The sequence below is a fragment of the Rattus rattus genome, chromosome 12 (assembly GCF_011064425.1).
Source record: "Rattus rattus isolate New Zealand chromosome 12, Rrattus_CSIRO_v1, whole genome shotgun sequence".
NCBI classification, from domain to species: Eukaryota; Metazoa; Chordata; class Mammalia; order Rodentia; family Muridae; genus Rattus; species Rattus rattus.
In genome coordinates this window covers 38,209,677-38,225,083 of record NC_046165.1, presented here as the reverse complement: position 1 = coordinate 38,225,083, position 15,407 = coordinate 38,209,677, and the positions used below count along the sequence as shown (strand labels likewise).

At 39.2% G+C, this 15,407-nt stretch overlaps 1 pseudogene; it reads right to left on the bottom strand.

Annotated features, from left to right (window-relative positions):
* Positions 1–13,430: 13,430 nt before the first annotated feature.
* Positions 13,431–13,520, bottom strand: LOC116914191 (annotated as a pseudogene).
* Between the last annotated feature and the right edge of the window lie 1,887 nt (positions 13,521–15,407).

Genomic DNA, 15,407 nt, shown 5'->3' with positions numbered 1-15,407 from the left:
TCCCCTTTGCAAACTCCCTATCCCACTCCCCCCTTACCCCACTTCTATGAGGGTGCTCCCCCACCCACTCCCACCTCACTGCCTTGGCATTCCCTTACACTGGGACATCTGCCCTTCACAGAACCAAGGGCCTCTCCTCTCATTGATGCCAGATAAGGTCATCCTCTGCTACATATGCAGCTGGGGCCATGGGTCCCTCCATGTTGGTGGTATACAGATGCGAATGGTTGCAGCTAACCATTGGAATAAGCACAGGGACCCCAACAGAGGAGTTAGGGAAAGGACTGAAGGAGCTAAAGGAGTTTCTAACCCTGTAGGAAGAACGACAATATCAGCCAACCAGATCCCCCAGAGCTCCAGGGACTAAATCTGTTTTTCTTATTCCTGGTGCCCTACTTCACTGTCATTAGTACCTCTTCTGAACATCCATACTTGATTCCCAGTTATCTTATAAATGCCTTTCCACACTGCGCTGTCTCAATGAGTAGAGGCTGACATCTTTAAAGACCATGCTTCACAATATTTTTCATACACTATTCCCAAGCAGAACCATGTTCTGAGTTAGAGGACAAAAAGAGCATGCATTGAGGCCCCTGAAAGCGCTTTAAGACTAACAATTTGCTTATCTCCACAGTGTGTCTCTCATGGAGGTCCCTCTACAATTATTCTCAGCCCTGACCTAGCAACACCCAGAGGTTTTGTGACTCACTTTCAATACTAGGAGTGGGCCCTACTCCAGATCAATTAAATAAAGTCTCTGGGGTGCTGAACAAGTGTTTGTGCTTGTATAAAGCACTCTAGGTGATTGTTATGTACAGACAGGATTGGCAAGCCTTACCCTGAGGTTCAGCTGGTCTCTAACTTCTCAGAACCAAAGCCAAAGTCATGCTAGCAAGGCAGCTCCAGATCCAGTAGTTTCTTGAGTTTGGACAAGGCACTGTGGCTCTTGAGTAGAAGGTAGGGACTGTAACTGTAGCAGTACCTTGGCCAGCCACCATCACAGTGTGACTTGTGTAATTATGGTCTGAGAGTCAGCTTGCAGCCAGGTTCCTGCCTTTCTCCAACCTCCCTAAGCTGTTTAAAACCTGTAATCAATCCTTTAATCCTTTCCTAAAAAAGAAAGAACAAAAGAAAGGAAGAAAAGAAGGAAGGAAGGAAGAAAAGGAAAAGGAAAGGAAAGGAAAGAAGACCAGACATTTTTCTGAGCCCTGACAAATATTCAAGTATGATCATACCACATTCTTTAGTTAAATAATTCATTCATTAAATCAAAATGTCTTCGTGTGACTTTTACACGGTCCCTTGCAATGTGGTGTCTATCTTTATAGAAAGCATGTTAAAATGATGTATTGATATTACATCAGGATAGACATGGAGGTATACATCTGTAATCCCAAGACTCAGAAGGCTGAGGCAGGTGGATTGCAATGTGAAGGACAGGTTGAACCAAATATCAAGTATATTTAACCCAGAACTAAGTTGCTGTGTTATAACCCTAATACTGTGAAGCAGAATCAGAAAGACTATGAGTTCAAGGCTATCCTGGGCTACATGGCAAGTTCAATGCTACCTAAACTACCAAAAGTAAAAATATGTACATTTGTCAGAAATCCACAACTTAGTCAAGAAATTACAAGTGTAAAAATTTGTTGCATAGAAAAACTGTGAATATAGTGGGTAAAACGGTGTGTTTGTGAGTACATGTCAGTAAATCATTTTTATAAACTACCTTGAGAGTGTCTCCAGATTATGGTTTTATATATGGTTATGCTAGTTTTATTATTTGCTTCTCTCATTTCTCATTTTTTCAAGGAATCTGTATTAAGTCTCTCCAATACAAACAAAAGACCTAAAAACTACAAAACATGTTCACTTTAAAGTAAACAATATAATATTTATAGTAGACAAACCAAACCAAATTGTCGGTCTTCCTTGAAGAAGAAGGACCTAGAAAAGGAGGGCCCTTTCTGTGAGAGCTGCAGCCTAGAGATCCTTTCCCACTGGCCATTTCCTGTCATGCAAGCCATTGAAGGCGTTGCAATGTCCTTTCTGGTGGAGAAAGAGGTGACAGGAAATGTTATAAAGCAAAGAGAAACTCGGTATCTTGAAAATCACATCTATTTGCTGCCTTGCAGGATGAGAGTGAGAAAGCCCTCAAGAGAGAGACAGAGAGAGATCAAAGCAGGCCACAGGGAATTAGGAGACATTTTCAATATTCTCCGGTATCTCCTGCTTCCTTTGCTCCTCCTTCAGCAGCATGAGTTGTGCAGGAAGAGAAAGTCATTTGATATTGACTGAGACACATAAAGATAAGAAATCATCAAAACATGTTCGCAGTACCTCGCATCACCAGGAGCTTTAGGGAGCAGATAGATGTCAGTATTATCTCAAGAGTATCTTGCCCGGTTCCTTCAATAACTCCACATGATGGCGATTTCTGCATCATTATTTTAGGTTGGGAAATTGAAGCTCCGGGAAATTAAATCCCTTGCTCTGATCAGCACAATTTATAAGTGGCAGGCCAGGTTTCACAGCCTGCTTTCGCTACAGATTGTCAAATAAAATCTTACAGAAACAACTCAGCTTTCAGCCTGGCCTACAAGTGAAAGACTGACTAAGAAGAGAACAGCTGTGGGAACACAATAGCAAGCAGGTAACTAACTTGAAAAGTAAGCAGAGCCTACTAATCCCCCTTTAACCAAAGTAAATTTGAAGAGAAACACTCCGAGAGATGAACAGTTTAACTCGGGGGGCCTGGGTGGTTACGCAGATCCATGTAAGTGGGATCCAAGCAGGATCCAGGATGCTAAAAGGGATCCAGAGTTCTTACCCTATGCAATACACCATTTTGCAACCTCGTGATCAGCAAGATGCAGAGTAGTCTCATCTGCCTCTCAAAAATTGGTTACTGCTCATTTTAACATAAAAAAAAAAAAGCTTGACAGGGAACTTCTTTAAATAAATACTTTTTATTTTTCAGAAATGTGCAGTGACTGGAAGAAAAGGGTGTCCTGCCTCCGATGTCTTTCTCTAGTATCTTCTTCATATTTTCTGTAGAGGTAGCTCTTGAGAACATTAATATTGATCCTGACAGTGAAAAGGCCCATGCCCAAAACAGAATTTTTCTTCTACTTCCAATCATACTCTTTCAGAATGTTTATAGGCATACACTGTACATCGTGGTTATTGATACTCATTGTAGCAATACTGATAATAATGAGGAAAAATACTTCGTGTTGGCCAAGTATTCTTAGATAAACCACAACAGACCCTCACCTCAAAACAAAATATACAAGAAAACATAGCTAGACATGAATAGAAATATTTAAATAACTGCATACCAATGCTTCCTCCTAAGGGACTTCACGTCTGTCTAGAAGGGAGGTGAAGTTCAGAGAGTTCTAGGAAAAGGCAGTGTACTCTTCACCCCCAAATAATTACTGATTGAATAAAACTCTCCAGCCCAGACCATTAAGGGGAACTGAAAAGGCATAATGAAATTGCACCTGACAATATTCAAAAGTCCCGCATGGATTGAAAGAGCCCAACGCGATATAGCCAAGCTTGTAAGACATGTGAGTTATTTTTGCTAGTACCTCTGACTCCAGCCAGGCATCCAAAATTTTCACGCTTTCTCTACCTTCCTGCTATCAGCTCAAAGACTGATCTGAAATCAATCATTTCCAGCTTACTGGGAATACCTTTCAGAGCCAAGGTAGACCTGGCTGAATTGCTCAAGTGCCTATTCCCAGAAGTTACTGGGGTAGAGAAACATATGCAGATAAAGTACTCCATATCTTGTACAGTAAAATTGCTTTCTATTTTCCCCCATTTAAAATCTATTTTCATTTTAAATGTGCAGTTTTCAGCTACAAAGGGTCAAATGTGTGCACTGTAGACTGGCAGGAAGAATGACCTTTTTAATACTGTTCGATAGAGAGACGTGACCTAAATCCCAAAACAATTGATATCCACGCATTTAGAAAACATTGTTTCTACTTCAAATTACTTGGGTGCTGAAGTAGAAATGTAAAGTTTTAAAGCAACACGGATTGCTGTTGAAGAAGCATTTGGCTCGAGAGTTGGGTTCTAAATATTCTTCCTGAAGGTGAGAGGAAGCCACTGAGGTTGTGAGCAAGAGTGACAAAAGACAAGTGACACTTTTAGAAATCAATTTGTCACTGGTGTGGAGAATGTGGCAGAAAGTCAGAGTTGAAGCCTCTGCTTTATGTGTGCCACTAAATAGTGTCTCACACGTCTAACTTCACTTACTCATTACCGTAAGAAGATGATCCTTGTATTTGCATATTCATTTGTCACGTTAGAACTCTCATTGCGACACATGGTTTTCACAGAATCATACTGCTGTTAAGCATCTTCCCATCTGAGAGAAGAAAGTACATAGTATTAACTTACAGGACTTTAGACATGTAAGAGACCTCAGACCATCCACAGTGAGAGCTCTCTAGGAAGTGTTTCCAATTTCTCTCATCACAAAACCATCTGAGCTGAAACTTGCAGTACTAGGCCCAGCACTGCAAGCTAGAATGTGTCTGATGACAAGACAGGCAGGGAAGTACTGCTGTCATCCCAGTGATTATCAAGTCATCTGGATTACAAGAGAAACTACTTCAGTGGGTGACTGGTTCCAATGAGACCTTTTTGAATTTGAGGCAATGACAAGGCACTTGAGAAACTCAACAGATAATTTAAACCTGGAGACAGAGCTCATAGCTTAGTCAGCTTGCAAGTATGGCCTAACGAATTTGGTTCTGCAGAAGCAAAGTTAAAAACAGTAAACAAACAAACAAACAAACCAAAGCCAGGCAACCAACTAACCAAACAAACAAAATGGAATTATTCCATTGCTTGGAAGGTAGAAGTAGGTAGAAAACTGAAACTTTCCTGACTATTAACCCTTTTCTACTAAGTGGATTCTAAGCTAGAGAAAGAGCCTGTCACCCAAAAATGAAATTAGTAGATCTATTACATAGGAATGAAACCTAAGGTTGTCCTATATCCTTCACATGCATTCCCATATTTACATGTATGGCACTCTTGTACACGTGTACACCCTCATATACAAACTAGCTTATATATGAATGTGCATACACAAAATCGTAGCAATAATAATAAATATATTGTGTTCGTATTGAGAATAAATATCAGAATAAAAAGAATTACTTGTGGCATTTTCTGCACGGAAATGATAGCGTATAAGAGCTGTTCCCAGAAGAACAGCCATACAGACTGAGAGCAAAGAGTAAACACATCCCCAGGGAATTATTATAGCAGGAGAAGAGGGCTATAAATGAGCCTGGGCAGCATTTAAACTGACATGGAACTAAGAGGATTCAGTGCCTCAAAAAACGAAATAAAACAAAACTGAGCCTAACCCTAAAAACTGAATATAACAATTAAAAGTAACAAAGATTGACGTTGGAGTATTGGGCTACCGCTGTGTAAGAAAACATAATGACTTAACTCTGAAAAAGCGCATGGCAAGCCCAGTAAAGTCTACCATACTTTCTCTGTACAACTGATAGAAGCAGACTGTGTGCATAGGAAGAAGATACAGTATAGGTTACTATACAATAGTTAGATCTTACGAAGGCCTGTCCAGCATCATTGAGTATGCTCTACCTCCTGGTCCATCTGCTATATGGGGCTGTCTTGGAACAGATGATCTGGAGTTCTTTATGACTAATCAGGTAAGCCAGGTAGGTCTTTGCCTCCATAATAAAGCTGGGCTAGCTTGTCTAAGACATCAAGAACACATGCACTGTATCATTTAGCCCAGATAGATAGATAGATAGGTAGGTAGGTAGATGGATGGATAGATAGATAGATAGATAGATAGATAGATAGATAGATAGATAGATAGATAGATAGATAGATGCAGCTGGAATGAGAACTGATCTAAAATTCAAATTTTCTTTTTATTTTGATGACAGAATTGAAGAGAGCAGGATCGTGGGCTTCAGGTTCATATGCTATACCAGAGTCTAGCAGAATTCTTCCTAATAGAGTGCGGATTACTCATTTATTTTTGCTTCCTATTGAATGAATACTTTGCTCAGAGTTAAAGTTCATGTATTATTGGGTATCCTGATCATTTGGCAACCCCAAGTTCATCCTGATTTGTTTCAAGGCTGAGTTTGGACTCAAGTGAGAACTTCTTAGAAGAAAGAACAAAGAGAACAAAGCAAGGCAAACAGAAGGGTAAGACTAAGGTTTAAATAACATAGACACCCATTTGTACTGTCAACAACGTCCATCTTAATTTTACAGAGCAGCCTCCATGACACCTCCTGAAGGAAAAATGAGATACTACTCAGGAAAGTGTTCTTTTTTACTGCCCACATCCCACCCGTTTTCTATTGTCCACTAATCCCTTCGCAAACACATTGTATTCCATCCCTCTTCACTACCTAAGGCCCCTCCTTTCCCTCTACACTGTTGTTTTTACCTTCTGTCTTTCATATATCTTCATCTCTCCCCTCTCAAATGGATCCTTTTAATCTTTAGTAACACCCAAGGTTATCCTTCACGTTTAGAAGCTTTCTAGTACTGTTCATCATATCCCCCTCAGCTTCCCTTCAAAACTGTATTTTTCAGTAAAGAGGTTCAGCCTCATTTTGTCTATCTTGCCATCAGCCTCTCTGAACCTCTCCAAAGTGTCCTCCACTCACCACACTACTAAAGTGCTTCTCAGTTCCCATTGTTCCCTTAGCCCAGAGTCAATTAATATTTTCGGTTTTCACCTCAATGAACTATTAAGAATTACTTTTGGGGGTGATCGTGCTTCACTTTAGAGACTCCTCCTCAGCCCTCAGTAACAAGCCTCTGTAGAGTTGTTTCTCAGACTCTTCCTCATCCAGCCTGCCTTACGTGGCTACTAGTTACTAATTTAAACATCATTTCCTAGTCATTTTCTCAGTTGATTTTTTTCCTTCAAGTAATGATTTTCATCTATAGAATAATGAATTCTAGTGTATACATTCACTCTAATCCTCTCACCTGAACTCGAGACTATAAACCCAGCTTCCTACTTTAATACATTCTCTTTGTCTTCATAATGCTCCCAAATGAACTCAGGTCCTCACCTCAACCTCTGATTTTCCTCTATGATCCCTTCTTCAGTAACTTGCCATCCTCTCCATTCTTTCTTTAAAAGAAAAATATTTTATTTATTTACATTCCAGCTGTTGCCCTCTCCTGGGCCCCCTCCCACAGCTTCTCATCCCAATCCTCCTCCTGCTTGCCTCTGAGAGGGTGCTTTCCCACCTCCCTCGATCCTTCCCTAATTTAACCATAGGCATCTCTGACTTCAGTCCAATGGTTGGATGTAAGTATCTGTGTCTGTCTCAAACAGCTTCTGGTACCTAGGATATACGACCCATTGTCTTTCTTTACTCACACATTGTCTCTTGGATTTTTCAACATAAACTACACAGATTGTTCCAATCCCCGCCCCTTTGCATTCATGTGCTTCTCTTCTTCATTCAAGCATTGTTATCTTAAAATACACTTGTAAAAAATTTCCTTGAGACATACATGCCCAGGCATCATAGTCTTTCCCATCTCCAGAATTGTAAAAATAAATAAATAAATAAATATTTTTCCTTCACCATTACCCAAACTCTGGTATTCTAACATTACAAAACACTGTGTAAAGAAAACCACACGTGGAATTTTTAACTTATTACTTTGATTGGTATACAGATATTCTTAGCTTTGAATTGTTTATGTGAAGTTCAGAGGACAGCATGTGGAGTTGGTTCTCTCCTTCTATCAGATGGGTCAGCCCCAGAAGTTGAACTCCTGTCATTTGCAGCAAGTGGCTTTACCTACTGTATCATATCAACAGCCCTATAAAATGGTTATAAAGCAAAACAACTATAGATTGATGGGTAGATTTAGTATAAGTGTCATCAGACTGAAAGCAGGGGAAGTCTGTAGCCACAGCTCTAACCCCAGAACCCAGAGGTGTGTCTGGCATATAAATGATTCCATTAGTGGCTTGTTAGTGAATAAGTGGTCCACCCTCTCATTTCCTTAACAGTAGAATTTCTTGACTATATTTTTTTGAATGACTAAACTCTTCCCTTTGAAGAGTCAGGCTGCCCTTAGAGGGATTAAAATCAAAGCTTCTAAAAAAAACATAGTCTTATATATGAAATGGATTCTAGGATGAAAGTGGGAGGCTACTCAAAATAGCCCCTTGCAGATAATTCCAAGTCCTATTTCTTCAGTTAATTGCTATTACTTCCTGAAAATCAACTAAAGTATGGTGTCCTTCAGAAAGCCTTCCTGATTCCCATTGTGTGTAACTCAACACTCCCCACGGTACTCCCAAAAGAACATAGTACGTTGGGAATGTTTTACCATACTGTTCCCGTTTTTGAAATCCACTGATCTTCTGTCTGAGCCTCTAACTTCATTTAGGAAAGTAACATTGTCTTATTCTTGTAATAATTCCTAATTCCTAATAGAGTATCTGGCACCTAGTAGCTGCTAAATATGTTTCTGTCAAAGTGAACTGAATTCTTGAAGACTTTCATAGATGCTATCAATTTTATAACCTGATTCACTCATGCATTAGCTTTCAGCCAGTTTTTTTTCCACTAATCCCTGTTCAAACCTGGAAGGAATGATAACATATCATTTCATAAAGACTTTTCCAGACTACTTTCAAGGTACTGAATGTCATTTTGAAAGAATTCTAATCAATAATGGTTTAAATTAGATATCAGAGAATCCAATGCATACATAAGTGCTTGCAATATTTATATAAAGCTAAACTCAACAGCGTTTCCATTCCTTTCCCTTCATTTAGCATGACATTTTAGCTGATATTCCTGAACTGCTGGGTAGAGCAAGTGCATTTCTATTAGAGCCTCTTTTCCTCTGCGGCATTCTACCAACAGGTGTTCAGGATTCTTCATTTTACGGATATTTTTTTTCTTTGCTTACTTTATTATAAAAAAATTTACTTTGACTTGTTCTATTTAAATAAAGGCTCACTTGGGTTGCATGTATAATTCAAATACAGGGCTGAATTGTCTCAGCCTGTGAAGTTGCTTGCCACCAAGTCTAACAATATTAGTTCAATCCATACATGATAGAAGGAGAAAACCAACTATCCCAAGGCGTTCTCTGTTCTCTATGTATATACTATGGTTCACATGTACACACATGCACGAGCACACACACATGCATGCGTGCGCACGCGCACACACACACACGTAAATGCAATTTTTAAACATATTTTCATGTAGGGATCAGTTCTCAGAACTGTATAACATGTGATTAATGAAGAACCCCTTCCTAGGTTTTTTTCCTCCACTTTAATGTTTCTCTGGAATTCTGGGATTAAAGAGAATGAATACATCATTACTCACAGCTGAGGAAATTCCTTACCCTAAGGAAGTGGAGTTCCTGTAACGTCCAAACGGATATACCAGCACGAGTCCATACACTCCATATACCTCTTTGCAGTAAGCGGGAACTTGGGTCCCACCTCTCCTTACTTGCCATTGAGCTTTAAAGCATCACAATTCACAGAAACATTTTCTTTAAACAATAAACTATGAACAAAGCATGCAAATGTTTACATAAATTCTCTTTAAAATGATAAATAGAAAAAATGTCTTCAACTTACATGGTTTATCTGCAGAAAAAAGAGGAAAGGTTAAGGGTGGCCATTTTTCTATGCTTTTAACAGCTCTTAGATTTTCCAAAAGTATTTGTGGCCCTCAACGTTTTACAGCACATTTTTCACATACTTCTCTGGTATTTACATCCTCTCTCTCTGTCTCTCTGTCTCTCTGTCTCTGTCTCTGTCTCTGTCTCTCTCTCTCTCTCTCACACACACACACACACACACACACACACACACAATCTGTATTCACATCTCCACATATAATAACAAGACTTCTTTTTTTTTTTTTTATTAACTTGAATATTTCTTATATACATTTCGAGGGTTATCCCCTTCCCCCATCCCCCCCCCTCCCCTTCCTTATGGGTGTTCCCCTCCCCACCCTCCCCCCATTGCCGCCCTCCCCCCAACAAGACTTCTTTATAGCGTGTTGTATTTTCCTGACTGATTTCAGATGTATTCATTTCATTATCTCCAGTCATTTCCCATTTCCTACAGTTCTTGCCTCAGCACAGCTGACATTCTTCCAGGTTCTACTCAGGAATAACAACCGGCCTGTGCCTGCTCTGCAGCAGCCCCTGCTGGCAAGAGACACTCTCTGATGTGCCTGGCCTTCCTCAGCTGTGCCTGTCAAACCTGGGGCTTCATCCCCAGGGGTCCCTGCCTCAGTCTAGCCACAAGTGACCATAGTTTAGCCAGGAGTGACTGAGCAGTCAACAGATCCTGGAGCAAGGCTGTCTGCCATCTTCAGGGTAGCAGCTGCACGATGTTACCAGGGTGGAAGAAGAATGCCAGATGACTGCAGAAGTTAAGCACAAACTTTTTGATAAAAGGAAATCAATTCGGAAAAACAGACCACCTGAAAATCTTCACTTGAAGCACACGTTGTGACATGATGTCAAGAAGGCATTGTTTTCAGGGAGCAGGCATATTAAATTATGCTCGCACTGACTGCTCTTCCAAGGGCTGTTGATAGATGCTTAGGAGAGGAAAATCTCCCTCTCTGCCTGACCTTAAGAGCTGTCTTACCCCAGGCCTTAGATGTTCAAATATGAGCATAAAACATTTTTACATTGATCCCATAAAGTATTTTCAAGCTGTTCCCTGTAGCTTTTTCTTATCATCTGCCCATGCATACAGACGAGGCCTGGGTGCACCCATTGTTCCATATATATGGAGGTATAGATGTATTAATTCTGAGCTGAAGAATAAATACATTCATCATGCAGCGTGACAGAAACAGAGTGGAATATACTCAGGTGATTGCAATTTGTTTTGCCACGCACCCATGAAAACTCCTGGCAGTGGAAAGAAAACGGAGCAGGCAGGTTGTGATAATAGAATATAGCTGCTTTTCTAACATTTATCATTATACATAAGCCAATCTTCCTAAAGAGTGTGAAATGCATACATTTGTAATAAATACACTATTCCTCTAAGGCTGGGTTGGAAAGAAAAAACAAGACTGGAGAATCAATCTACATGAACTCGAATTATGTAGTGGAAAAAACAGGACGTTGATTGGGAGAAATGAAGGATATACAAACAATAGGAGACAGGAAACAGGACGCAGAAGACACTGGCTTCAAGATCTGCAGTATGTGTCTATTTTAGTACAAGGAAATTTATCCTGAGGAGGAAGGGTGAATAAGCGTTAAACAATGGAAGAAGCGTTATATTTTTGTACACAATCTTAACAGGAACAGCAGCCTTCAGTACTGTGACCTCTGAGTTCCTTCTACTTCACGGTTGATGAATGGTGTCATTTTACTTTATATTAAATATGGAAAATCGAGTGCATTTGTTCTTAAGAGGTTGTCAAGCGGGGGGGGGGGAGTCCTGTAGGTCATCCTGTGTTTGTGGAAGGCCTCTTGCTTGGCCATATGACATAATGGGCAAGCCAGAGTACAGTGGGAATTAATGATGAGACGTATACATAATCAAATCTCCACAATGGCACTTGCTTTTCCCCATTTGAAAATAAGTTTTACCTGAAGAGCCATATAATGTCACAATTCAGACTGATAAAGTTGAGCATCCTCTTAGGTAACGACGTGACCAAGCTGAGACTTGGAAAGAGAAGAAAAAAAAAAAAAAGCCAAGGAGTCCAGCACAAAATGCTGTACATTACCTCAATGAGCAAAATAAACTTCCAAGTAGTGACAAAGGACTTTGACTTATGGCAAACCTCGGCGTGACATGTCAGCACACAATTGAGAAACTGTCAAATAATCTGACCTTCCTATGTAACTCAATTTGGTAGGCTCTTAAAAAAAAAAAAAACTACCCCAAAATATCACTTCCATAAAACCATGCAGAAACATCACTCATGTATTTTCTCATCTCAGCAAGAGGAATGCTCTAGAAATTATTCACTGTTAATGAATTAATAATAGAAGTGGTATATTTATATGCTTTTGTGTGGTTAAAAAAATTAAGTAAGTCTCATTATGCCAAAGGGTACGTGCTCCTTTGACAACCTCCTTGGCAGCGATTTTAAAAGTTGAATCTTGGGGGCAGGGGAAAATGTCATGAGACCCCAGCTTATTAAATTTTGTAAATCATAAGGCTTGCAGAGCACTGCGGCTGATTTAGTTGTTGGCCTAGAAACTCTGCTGTGGGGACCATTAAACAGGTCCAGAGTTTAAGTTGCACAGTAAATTATACTCCGAAGACACAGAGACTTCACATCCTGTTTCTCACTATGTCTCAGAAGTCCTAGGAGACAGGGTCAAGTTTTCACAGGGAGCTATGAGTGTAGCGTCTCTTGATGGAACCGAGTCCACCGGGAACTACTGTCAAGTTCTCTGAGTTTTAATATCAAACTGGAGAACTAAATTAAATTAGGCTTTTTCTCTATTTGAACAATCTTCACAGCTGGAACGAATAGGAGAACCAATATTCTTTTTAGGTGATTCCAGATCGTACCGTCACTTTCAACAAGTAGTTATGATTAGAAGCAGCAAGAATGATGTGCTTGGAAGTTTAAAAATAAATGTTTGTCATTTTTTATCTTTTGCCTTAGAAGGAATAATGAATTGTCTATAGTTACCATGACAAAAAAAAAAAAACAGTCTAAGACTGCAAATAAATGAGCATAAAGAAAGCAAAGTCATATGTTTTTTTATAGAGAAATATACTTATTTTAATGAAGTAGTCAAAACATAATTAGACTGGCAAGTACACTGTCTGCAGGGTAAACTAACAGATGACGGAGGTCATGAATAAGCTGGTGTCACAGCTCAAGGCCAACAGGCAAGACTGAGAAGACTCAGACTTCTGCTAGACTCAGACTTTAGCTGTAGTGAGGCCTTTAACTCACTGAAGGATCCCACTTGCATTCTGGAGGGGGCACAAAGACTAATTCAAGTACACAGGCTTAAGTATCAATTTTTCCCAGAAACATCCTTATAGAAAATACCTCCTATAGTATGTCCCTTGGAACTGAATATCAGTTTCACCTTAACAAAATGGTTTAAACCTTAAGGCATTTTGAAAAGTTTAGCTTTAAATGTTCAGTGGACGTTACATGCACATCTCTTTGTTTGCCATTAATCTTAGTGACCTGAGTGAAGTGAAAAATCCCCTATAATCAATGAGTTTATTCACACCCATTCTATATAGATATGCATAGTGCTACATTGAAACTTTCATGTACAACAAAAAAGAGCCCCTCTAGTCTTTGCACTCAGTGACACAATCACATATGTGTGGGCATAACAGTTTTTCTTTTTTCATTATTAATATTATATTTATTTATATTTCAAAAATTATGGAACACTTCATGAATTTGCAAAGGGGCCATGCTAATTTTCTCTGTATCATTCCAATTTCCATATATGTGCTGCCAAAGCGATGATGAAATTAATCACTCTTTGTAATAATTCTGTCATGAAACTTTCTAATGTTCTGTTTCTCTGAAATGTAGAGTGCTAACTGATAGTTAAGAGCTAACAGTTATTTAAAGTTAGAATAATTCTGAAATACATTTCCCGTAAAAGCTAAAGTTTTGAGAGTTTCAAATATTCAACTTAGATTCAACCATTTCTTTAAAACTAGTTAAGAAATCATTTTAAACACATAAGGAGAAATGACTTAAAGTCTGGAGAATAAGTTTATCTTGTTTATATTTTGAAAATCTCCTATTCTATAACTGGTAAATAGTTGTAACATTTAACTGACTGAAAAGAAATATCCAGATTGCCCCTGGGGGTTTGTTTTTAAATCATCATAAGAAGAAAATTATCGTATTCAAGATCACTGTGGATGGAGCGCTCATCATAACAGACGTTTTATAAATGATGGCCCATGATCCGCACAGTGCAGCCCATTCTGTAGACCTCATAAGCATGAAATTTTCACTTAGTTTTCATGGCAAATTAGCCTTAACCAATTACTATTGGTAATTCAAATTTATGAACCCATTCTCAAGGCAAAAGAAAATTAATGTCAATCCTTTATGGAGCCCTCCCTACTCCCATTAGAGATTCTTAGTACCCAGTACCCTCATAGTATGATAGAACCCAACGGGTCTTTCTTAAAGCACTTTTTAAAATTCCCATTTGGATTTTTTTTTTTACGTTAAAATACAAAACTTAAGTCTGGTAGATATGATTAAAATGTGGTTTGATATCAATAGAAGGAAAGGGCAGAAATCAATACTGTGAGAGCTAATAAAGACAAATGTTCTGCGATTCACTAGGGAAGAAATAATGGATGCAAGATTGAATATGATTCAGCGGTGTAACACTGTCACCAAAAGGCAAATGCTATATCGGATTGCATTAACAGACATATCATGTAAAACAAGAAGAGTGATTTTTCAACAGCTGCACTTCCGGCACCACTGGCCCAAGCAGGAAAGCTCCTACACTCTGAGGCTCAGAGTGATGCGTAAAAAAAAGGCTTGAAAAAGAAGCCAGGGTGCAGCCATCTTGACCACGAATGATAGAGTCTGAAAAAAAAATGCATTCCAGTTTTCCCAGGCAATGAATTACATTAAACAGAAAGAAACATACCTCACAGCCAGGAAAGTTTTCAATGGAGTCTCTGGGTTCTTGTTCTTGGATATACTCAAATTTACCAGGATAGCTAACACTTTCAAAGGGGTTTTGGATTAGTGAGTATATGATGAAGGACATCTTCAAACATTTGTCAGTACTTCCTGGTCCATATGACATTCTCTATAGCCAGATGACCTGAAAGAGCAAAACTGAAAACAGGATCTGAGGAAGAGCAGTTCAAAGTTACAAAGCAAATGGGCCACTCATCCCCACATTTCCCTAAGGAGCTCCTTAGATTGAAGCGATAGGGGACTACTTTTGTTGAGGATCTAGCCTACGCTAAGCCGTGTCTTACTTATTTGTAATTAAAACTCAATGTAGTACTCCAACAGTTTCAAGAGATGTGTCCAATCATCATATTATCCAGGTTTCACAATTCTAAACCTCAAGAATAGGAGGGTCCAGTTATTTTGCGCTCATAAGTTCCAGACTCCAGGTCAAGAATCCAAATTCCTGTAGGCTAGCCATTGCATCCCAGGAAGCGACACTGTCTGGTAGTCACCTGTGTGCATACTACAAAGTGTGGAAAGAGTTGCTGTCCCCAGCTGGGATGGCACCTAATGTGCCAGTAGATAATGGCAGTCATTGACCATAGGGGGATAAAACATTATGTAGCATAAGGAGAAAATTAGAATATATATTTAACACATATATATGTGCATATGCCAAGAAACATTACC